The sequence below is a fragment of the Microtus oregoni genome, unplaced genomic scaffold, assembly GCF_018167655.1.
Source record: "Microtus oregoni isolate MIOR12 unplaced genomic scaffold, Mior012 000009F_ref0000495, whole genome shotgun sequence".
Taxonomy (NCBI): Eukaryota; Metazoa; Chordata; class Mammalia; order Rodentia; family Cricetidae; genus Microtus; species Microtus oregoni.
Window position 1 is genome coordinate 46,479,169 of NW_024543068.1, and position 11,072 is coordinate 46,490,240.

General features: G+C 39.0%; 1 pseudogene; it reads left to right on the forward strand.

Moving 5' to 3' along the window:
• The first annotated feature begins 2,952 nt into the window (after window positions 1-2,952).
• LOC121452481 lies at window positions 2,953-3,354 on the forward strand (annotated as a pseudogene).
• The last annotated feature ends 7,718 nt before the right edge of the window (window positions 3,355-11,072 follow it).

Consider the following 11,072-nt stretch of genomic DNA (forward strand, 5'->3'; position numbering starts at 1 on the left):
GTACATATGTGTTCATGTGTATGCATAGTTTTTCTGCATGTATGTTTATGTGTGTTATGTATAACTATTTAAGTATAAGTTTCAGTTCTCTTAAACTTTTAATACTTAAGTACACACATTTTAGGAATGAGAACATTCTCTCATAAAAACTAAAGTCGTTTTTGAAACCTATAACTTACAATGCTTTTCTCATTTTATTCAGTCTTTAATAATACCATATTCATATTCATCATACCATTTTCAATCAGCATACAAGGTGGTAGGTACCATTGTGATGTTTATAATAAAGTGGCAACACCAGATTTTTTAAGGTTTGATCCAGTTGATGCACTGATTTTGGAATTTAACTCTTACTTTCCATAGTCTTAACCTATGTCTATAGCTTATTTCCTGTAGGTTAGAAAATACATCTAGATCAGAACTGTCCCATAGCAATATGAAATGTATCATAGGCATGATAAAAATTTATCGAAGGGCCACAAGAAAGTAAAGATAAAAGACATCTATGTCCACTATTTCCATAGTTCAAGCATCTAGGAAATTAGAGGAGAGGCTTCATGAGACACTAGGGAGCCAACATGGTCATGCTCCGGAAGCTGGGTGATTGCTTCCCTCCTTCCACCTGACCTAAGGATGCTTTCTTTGCTCTGCTTCGTTGGGCGTGTCCCTGTTTGCTTGGCCTCTTATTGTTTCTTCCTATTCTTTTATCTCGACAGGACACACAAACAGACTCAACTACAATGGCTACTGAAAGTTATTTAGAAAAATGCAAAAACAAGACTTACTCCATGGCAGAGTAATATATTTCCCTTCAGTGGGGGACCCTAACAGCTATCCACAGACTAGTCTCTTCTTACACCTCAAAGGACAACTCAAGGTGCAAGAGAATGAGATCCCATGGTAGATGTGAGAGACTTCATTGGCCTATGAATTATGTGTCTCCAAAGCGAAATAGTATTTTTTCTAACATCTTGCTGGCACAGCTTCTAAGGAGTGGAAGAGAAAAATCACGTTAAAGGAGCCCACAACCATGGCTTCTGAGTAGGTACAGACAATGTATTTGCCATCTTCCGAACTCAGGTGATTGCTAGTCCTTTCTACCAAAAATGATCCTTTTGGGGGGGGGGGGGGGAGCAGGGGAGAAATAGTACTTAAGCAAGCCACAGTGCAAGCCCCATTTGCTTGCTCGCTCTCCCCCTCCCCCTCTTCCTTCCTTCCTTTCTCCTTTTTCTTTCTACTTTCTTTTTGCTTATTCTATGCGTCTTTTTCATCATGTACCTTGACCCCCATTCATTTCTCTATCCCTTCTCATCCAACCTCCTTTCCTGCATCCTTCCCCCCCCCCCAAATAAAACAAAATTTAAGATAAAAAGGAAAGAAAACAAAAGGGAACAAATTAAAATTCTCATCACGGAAGCTGCAGTGTGACATAGTGAGTCATGCAGTAAACCCTTTACCACATATCTTCACTTGTAAGTGTTAGTTCATGGCAAAGAGTCATGGGTTTGGTTTGCGGCCTCTGGTGTCTAAAACACTATTGATGCTGGGCCCTCACTAGGACTACTTTTAGATATCCGGTTGTTGCCCTGTGTTGTGGAGACCCTGCAGGTCAAGTCCCTTCACTTGCTCCAGCAAAACATAGATAAGGTGAATGTTGAGGCTGACCAAGTGGTAACCCTGGATCTGGGCCTGGGCAGCTGCAGGGTTGGTCCACCCGTCAGTTCTTCCCGTCCTCACCACCAGGGTGAGCTCTTCAGCATGGCTAGGGCTATTTCACCTTTTGCAGCAATAAGCGAGAGATGGGTCCAGTTCTCCCGTTTCATGTCCTCAGGGTCAGCGCTCCCACAACTACACCATCAGGGCCAGCTCTATTGTATTGCCCAGGCAAGGAGCTGGGGCCACTCTTCAGAGCGCTGGTGGTGAGGTATAGGGACTGTCCTTCTCTTATGATACCAGGGCCAGATCCTCCACCTGTCTCAAGTGTTGATGGGTGGGAGGTGAGGGAGGAGGGCATCTCTCCTCCACCCATGTTACCACACATCTGATCAGTAACAAAGGCAGCTCTCCTTTGCTCCTAAGGTCGGGGCTGGGTCACCCTCACCTCTGATCACCGGGCAGCTCTGCTGTGCTGCGTAGGCAAGGCAGCCTCAGCTTTCTAATAGGAAGAGCAAAGGTTTACCTTCCCTCTGATTTGTGTTTCCTGTAGACTGAGAGTTGCCTTGACAGGTTTGGTCAGATTAAAATTCACTGTTTTGCAAAGACCACAGAAAGATGTAACACCAGTTTGCATCTCCTTTTGTGTAGTGTTAGCAGTGCCAATTTAGAGTGCTCAGATATATTATTTGCTGGCATTTAGAGATGTGATCTTCTAATTCCATCATTCCTTTCCCATTGATTAGCCAGAATACTCTTACCCTGAAAACAAAATATCCTTTCAGTAAGCATTCGTTAAACTGAATATTCTGAGAAGAAAGATAAGATAAATGCCTGATCCTTCCTTTTCTTTCCACTTAAGATAATAGTGCATTAATCTAGTAACACTCTTTAAAAGTAATGAAAGAGGAAGCCATTCTAGAAATAAAGAAGAAAGGTACAAAGCAGGGAAGGAGGTTCGATAACTGAACTGGAGAAAAGGCAATAGAAAGAAGACAGATGGATCTATCATTGACAAAAGAGAAAAGTAACAGTCGGATGGACTACTTTGCTAAATTCTGTATGAAATAATTTTGAAATTGAATGAGATATATTATTCTGTAAGAAAATAAAATACCCCTCTCAAAAAAAAATAGAAAAAACATATCTTCCAAATAACAGCCATCCTCGATATTTTTACAGAAGAATTTTACTCAGTCAAAGGAAAAATCAAACAAAAAAAACCAAAAAATCCACAAGGGAGTAATCCAAGAACATCAAAAAAGAAAGAAATCGCCGTTGCTGGCTTTCCCTCTTTCTTTCTGTGCTGATATCGCACCCGCCAACATGGTGAACGTTCCTAAGACCCGCCGTACATTCTGCAAGAAATGTGGCAAACACCAACCCCACAAAGTGACCCAGTACAAGAAGGGCAAAGATTCTTTGTATGCCCAGGGAAAGCGGCGTTACGACAGGAAACAGAGTGGCTATGGTGGGCAGACTAAGCCTATTTTCCGCAAAAAGGCAAAAACTACAAAGAAGATTTGCTGAGACTGGAATGTGTGGAGCCCAACTGCAGATCTAAGAGGATGCTGGCTATTAAGAGATGCAAGCATTTTGAACTGGGTGGTGATAAGAAGAGAAAGGGCCAAGTGATCCAGTTCTAAGCTGACCTTGTTATGAAGACAATAAAATCATGAGCTTTCACTCAAAAAAAAAAAAGAAAGAAAGAAATCCTTCTAATTATGTTTTTGATTTAAGTATAATTTTACGCCAAAACCTGCTTTTAAAAGGGGGGGGGGAGAACAAGAATGTTTTCACTAGTGAAATCAAAGTCCAATGCTCACCAAAAGATCCAGAAGGTAGATTAAAGAGTGCATTATGCATACTAATTGAGGCTCTTTGGAGAAATGGAACTAATTGTAAAGGCATGGCATGGCACTATTACCAGCAGCATGTATAATATGCTATCATTGGGTAAAAATGCAAGAATGTATATGGGTATTCTCTTGGATATTAAAAAGAAGGAATTCTGGATGGACATATAAGAACCCAGTGATGGCAGAACATGTAGTGGTGTGACTTGAACAATTAGGGAACCATAACGCAATAGAGATGCTTTACTGTACACAAAGCTACACACACGTGCATGTACACTTACAGGCAAACATGTGGATGTATCTGTATAAAATTTTGACTGATAACTCAGAGTTCTTTAGTAAAGCAGAACTACAGCAAAGTAGTCCACATCTCTTTATAAGAGTAAAAATATTACTATAGGAATTGGCTTAGATGATTAGGAAAACTGAAAATTAAAGGCTTAGCAAACCTAATTGCATAATTCTAGTCTATAATGACTCAAAGAGCTAAGAAATAAGAGAGTAGTTAGGGTTTAAGTCCTGGTGAAAGAAGTAGGAGTTGTGATGAACACGGTCAGGAAAAAGGTGAGTGCCAACTCCAGCGGAGAACACATCTTTCATCTTTCCTTGGCTATTTCGGTCTTTCATACCCTCAACAGACTGGCTGCTGTCCTCCTCCACTGTGGTTACCTTCACCTAGTCTATTCATTTATAAGCAAGTCTCTTTCATGACCATCCCTCAAAGTCACCCAGAGTCATCTTTCCTATCTTTATGGCATCCCCTAACTTGATCAAGATAATGCACAAAAATAATTTCCACAACTACCTTTTAGAATTATTGGTGAAAGAATTAGACAAATACTTTTAGAGAGAAGATTACAGATTTTCCAGATTTTTAGAGACTGAATTTGTAATCTTATGCTTTATAAAAAAATATATGACTGCTTTAACATCCACACATAAGGGCTATCTAAAAGCATTTCTCTGGGGGAAAAACACATGTCTTAGCTGTACTTTGTCATTAAGGATTCTGATATTTCTGAACACAGCGTCTATATGCCTCATTTGTCTCTGTTTTAGCAAGACTACATGCTGGATAATGCATCAAAGTTAGATTTATTTATAGCCTATAAGTCACACAAGTTCTTTGTGGGGATGCTTGAAAAGCTTTTTTCTGAAAACTGGGAGATAGAGTTATGGTCTAATTTTTATCCACCCTACCTGTGCTTGTTAACACCAGGATATTCTAAGAGCATTTTAAACTATTGTCTCCATAATCAAGATCCTAAAGGCATTGTTTCTAAAAGCAGAGGGAAATTTCTACATCAAAATCTTTGAGGAAGCTGGGTGCCTTTAATTCTAGCTCCTTGGTGACAGAGACAGGTAGATCTCTGTTGACTGAGGTTTCTGTCCCACCCGGTCTGGCAGTCATTCAATCCCAAAGAATCACACAGAGATCCACATTAATTATAAACTGGTTGGCCCATTAGCTCAGGCTTCTTATTAACTAATTCTTATAATTTACATTAGCCCATAATACTTGTCCGTGTTAGCCACATGGCTTGGTACCTTTTTCGGCAAGGCTTGCTTCCTCTGTGTCTAGATGACTGCCATCTGAGATTTTCTTCTTCCCATAATTCTCATTGCCACGCCTCTATTTCCTGCCTGGTGGCCATTGTCTCACCTATACTTCCTGCATGGCTAAAGGCCAATCAGCATTTTATTAAAAATAATACAAATGACAAAAAAAAAACATTGTCCCACAGCAAATCTCTGTTAATTTGAGGGCAGACTGGTCTACCTCGAGAGTTACAGGACATCCAGAACGACATGTAGAGACCTTGTCTCAGAAAAACAAAATCTTTGAGTTAAAGGATTTGAGCAGCTCTCAAATAAAAACCAAAAGTTCACTCAAAAGTTCTGTCACAGTGTCTCCTGTATATATTCTAGAAAAGGACAGGACTATAAAATAGGAGCTTAATGCCTTGGACATTGCTATTATTAATGTCAAGAGAAATAGGTTTAAATCAATGCCAGTTACACAAATAATCACCTGGTAAATCTCCTTCCTCATTGTTCCTATCTGTAAAGTAAGGAAGAACCAAAATGCTGAAGGCTGAGAAATAGTCTTAGAATACTGCAAATGGTGGGATTTAGGGAGGCCCTCACTGGCTCTGCCTGAGCCCTTTTGTGTTCAGAGAAAATAACAAAGGAATAAAAAGGAAAAGAATTGGCCTTGCGGGATTCTTTTTAAATGCAGAATATCCTAGTTTTCATCTCTAGAAGTTTCATTAGGTTCTTTCTTCACCTTTTATATTTCTACTCATTATGCTGGGGTTTGGGGGCTATATAGTAGCTATTCTAAAATCCTTGTCTGAGTATTCAATCATCTCTTCTATTTCCAACTCTCAGTGTGTGTATACATATATATATATATATATGTATATATATATATATATATACACCATTTTCAGCTTTTTTCAATATCAAATAATTTCTAGTTGGATCCTGAATATCATTTATTTTCTGTTGTTGAAAGCTTGGTTTATTTTAGTCCTTTAAGGATGTTTGACACTTACTGGTAAACAGTTAGGTTTTATCATAGTATTATTGTATACAGAGGATACTAAGAGAGTCATAAGAAGCTAGCAGAGCAACACACTTACAGTTTCAGAAGACACGAGGTTGTACAGAAAAGTCAGTCACTCCAGTCAGCTTTAGAAACAGTTTATTTTTCCAATGGCTACACCACAAAATCATACCTAAACATATCATTCAGATAATCTACATACTGGCTGACTTAAAGTACAATACATAAAATATATGGTAAAATGTACAAGTAAGGGCAAGAAGAACTTGCTCGGCAGTTAGGAGCCCTGGCTGCTCTTGCTGAAGACCCAGACTGGGCTCCTAGCAAAAGTCTGCAACTCTAGTTCCAGGGGACCCAATGCCATCTTTGAGGCCTCCACAGTAACCAGGCACACAAATTGTGTATACACATGCATGCAGGCAAACATACATACATAACAAATGAAAATAAATAAATATTTTATATAGAAGCATTAATTAAGGTGAGAGATGCTTTCATTCCACACAGTGTTAAAAATCAATTGTAAATCAATTTCCAAGAACAATAGTCAACTGTAGAAATTATTTATTTAAGAAAAGAAGATAAAAATTAATTATTCCCCAACACTCTTGTATCTTAGACAGTCATTTGCATTCTTAAGGCAAAAGCAACTATTACATTTTACTTTCTAAGTTGTTTGCCAATAGTACAAACCTTTAATCCTAGCACTCAGGAGGCAGAGAAAGGCAGATCTCTTAGTTCAAAGCTAGCCTTATTGACAAAGCAAGTTCCAGGACAGCCAAGACTACACAGATAAACCTTGATTTCAAAAACCAAAAAGAGACAGAGACAGAGAGACAAAAAAGAAAAGAAAAAAAGAAATTTTACTTCCTATACCAAAACCCATCTCTCAAAGTCAACTGAGAATTATCTGAAATTAATTTTATATTCTTACAGCAGTTGGTTCCCTTTCCTTCTTTCCTTCCAGTCCCTCCCATCCTCATGCCCTCCATCCACTCCACCTCCACTCCTGTTAGAAAAGTGGCAGGCATCCCATGGATATTGGCAACACATGGCATTTCAAGTTGCAGTAAGACTAACCACCTTCCCTTGCATTAAGGCTGGGCAAGGATGCACAGTATGAGGAATGGGGTCACAAAAGCTGTAAAAGAGTCAGAGACATTCCCTCCTGCCACTGTTAGGAGTCCCACAGGAAGAACAAAGGGCACAACTGTCCCACAGATGCAGAAGGCCTCCAAGTCCCATGCTGGCTCCCTGCTTGTTGATTAAGACTCTGTGAGCTCCTAAGCATCCAGGTAAATTGATGCTGTGAGTTTTCTTGTGATGTTCGTGACCTCTCTGGTTCCTACAGTCCTTCCCCACTCTTCAGCAGGATTCTTCAAGCTCGGGTTATTATGTGGCTAAATTTTTCAGTCTCTGTTTCCATCAGTTACTGGATAATTTTGATTTTTATTTCCCTGATGGCTAAGGATGATAAACATTTTGTACAACTTTCTTAACCATTTGAGATTCTTCTGTTGGTAATTCTCTGTTTAGATTTATATCCTGTTTTTAAAAGGATTATTTATTTTTATAAAGTTCTTCTATATTTTAGAAATCAGTCTTCTGTCAGAAGTGGGGTTGGTGAAGTATCTTTTCCTATTCTGTAAGTTGCTGTTTTGTCCTATGTATGGTGTTCTTTGCCTTACAGAAGCTTTTCGGTTTCCTGAGATCCTATTTATTAGCTGTTGATTTTAGTGTCTGATCTATTGCTATTCTGGTCATTTTCCTGAAAGTTGAATTAACTTATTCAACCACTACAAATTGAACACAAGTTGTGTACAAAATACATTTTTATGTGATGCAAATATATGTAGATAAGTCACTGTTCTTCTCCCCTGGAAGTTTACAAATGAAAAGAGGAAGTTGAAGAGGTGGAGGACAACCTTGATATAACATTTGCCGTCCCGTTTTTCCTGTGCTCCTCTCTCTAAAGACATCCTTTCCTAAGACCTCTCTGACGTTAGCCTCCGATATAGTCAGAAATAGCAGTGGGCAGCTCTTTGATCGGCCTTTATCATAGTCTTTGGTTGTTCTGGTTTGGTTTTCTGATTCTGGTTATATATTCTTGGCCTCCTCCTTGCTATAATCAACTATGGAGGCTCCACCCATCATTCTTCTAGTCAATCATCCATTCAGAACTCACCCCTCCATTCTATTCTTTAACTCCCATTGAATGCACTGTCCAGTCTCACTTCTCACACTGTGCACAGGGGTAGCAGTACACTGAACAAGTTAAATGTTCTCTTTCGGCCTCACCATTTGAAGTTGATTTTGGACAATATATACTTGCCTCATTGGAGTTATTGATTCTCCAGTAAACTGGTATAAGTGCTCTACTCTAGAGTAGAGCACATTGGCCTCAGCCCTGAAGGACCCTTCTATGCAATAAGAAAGCTGCATACAAAGCTTTCTTATATCTTGTATGATATATCATACAACATAAATTCTGATGATGAAGATTTCTCTATGTATGTATATACTTACATACCTATGTGGCCACATGCATTTTAGTCTTTCTATGATTTTCATTAACTCAATGCATTTTAACTAAAATAGAATTACATCCCTTCCCCCATTTCTTCCCTTCCTTCAGCCCCTCCCAAGTCCAATCCTTTCGACCCCTCCCATGTTCTTTGCTCACTCTCAAATTGATAACCTCTTCCTCCAAGATTATTACATGGTGTGTGTGTGTGTGTGTGTGTGTGTTGTGTCAATACAAATTGCTTAATCCACTCCTGTTGTTTGTGTGCATATGGTTATAAGGTTTCAGGGTCGTCTACCTGCACTGGGTAACCAATTAGGGAACTAATCCCCAGAAGAGGTTAGTTCTCCCTCTCTGCACATTTATCAGTGGTCTATAGTTCTGTGTCTAGGAAAGGGATGTCCTGAGGATTCCCCACTCCATGTTAGCATGTCTATTGATTTTCCCATTGTTCAGATTATTGTTTATGCAACCATTTCTAGAAGAGGCAGGCTTACATTCTGACTCTTATAACTATTTCATCCCCTCTCCTGCAATGTTCCCTGACCCACAGATGAAGGAGTAGATCCACAGTACATTGGAGCTTCAGCCCCTACAATGTTATCTCTGTATTTTGACTGGTTATGATTTTCTGTGATGGTCTCCATTGCTGTAAAGAGCAGCTTCTTTGACAGGTGGTGGTAATTGAATTCAAGCCTTATGCTAGTTGAGCAAAGTGGCAGCGTCAGATTCTAAAATCCATGGCCTCAGTAGCTCAGGTAATTGGCTAGGTTTACAGTACCGGGCATGATTTTCTTCCTGTTGAGTGGATCATAAGTTCAATTATATAGCTCCTGGTTACCACCATCATGCGAGTGCCACTTAGTGGACTTTTATGGGTATCTGGCTGCACTGGTCATTGATGTGGTTCATGGATGTCACAGCTGGGTAAGACTATAAATTGCTTTCCTCCCTTGGCAGCTTGCATAGCAAATGTTGTTCATATAAAAGCTAGGACCACGGGAAGGCGGCTTTCAGATTAGATTCAGTTCAAATTATTTACTCCTGTGCCCTAAATATGCAGTGTCTTTGGCAATAGGGACTTAACTTCTTCCTCTGAGAGGCAACCAAGTCAACAGCAATAGCCTATGTAGTCTAAGCAGTGATTTGAACTACCCTGGCAGCCTGCTTAAAGGGAGATTTCTCATTCCTGGTGCCCGAAGTTGTGTTAGTCTGTGATTTGGGAAAGAGATATCAGTCCAAGTGGCTTGACTTCATTTAAGAACTTTATTCTAACTTATGCATTGCATATATTTTAAGGCAAATAAACAATAATGATTTCTTAAGGCTTTGCAAACAACCTTTGTGTTATTTGCCTCTCCTATTTCTGTTCTGACTTCCCTGACTTTTTCTCAGTGGCTGCCTCCTCTCCGTTTTTTCTTATTCTCTTCCATATCCCTGTATCTTGCTAGTATTTCTTCAAGCTGTCCCTCATAGACCCTTTATGCTTTCCTGGTTTCTGCTGTTACTCCAGGCTATATATTCACATCTGAAGTTTTGGAGCTAGGAACCACAGATTTAAGAAAACAAGCAGCATTTGTCTTTCTGGGTGTAGGCTAACTCACTCAATATAAGCTTTTCCAGGACCACCCATTTACTGCAAATTTTATTATTTCATGCTTTTTTGTAGCTGTATTGTGTATTCCATTGGGTATAGGTACTATATTTTCATTATCCATTAAGCAGCTAAAGAACATTTAGGTTGTATCCACTTCCTAGCTACTGTGAATAAGGTGGCAATGAGCAAGTATCTGGAGAGTAAGATGTTGAATCTTAGGGTAAATGCAAAAAGCACTATCGTGTATAGCTGGATCATATGGTAAATTTCCTGTTGTTTTTGTTTGTTTGTTTGTTTTTGAGGCTTCTCCACACTAGTTTCTAGAGTGGCTTCACCAGCAAGCCCACTTATGGTGGTTTGCCTTCCCGAAAGTCTCACCAGTGCTTGCTGTCAGTTGTTTCATTAATCTTTTTATTGTTTTTATTGAGCTATATACTCTTCTTAGCTCCCCTCTTTCCAATATTAACTATTCTTAATGGGAGAGGGATAAATTGAAATGTCAAAGTTATTTTTATCTTGCATTTCTCTAATTGTTAAAGATTAATACTTTTTGAGTTATTTATTAGCCATTTTTTATTTCTTCTAGTGATAACTCTCTGTATAAATTTCTAGTCCATTTTAATTGGGTCATTTGTTTCCTTGACTCTGCTATTTTTTCACTTTTTGTACATTGTGAATATTAACCCTCTATCAGATGTGTATCTAGCAAAGATTCTCACTCACTGTGTGAATCTCTTCTTCTCTCGGTTGATTATTTCCTTAGGTGTACACAAGTTTCTAATTTTTTTTTAATTTTTTTTATTGAGAAAAGGAGAAAAAAAACATAAACAAAAAACAATTTTCCACCTCCTCCCAGCCTCCCATTTCTCT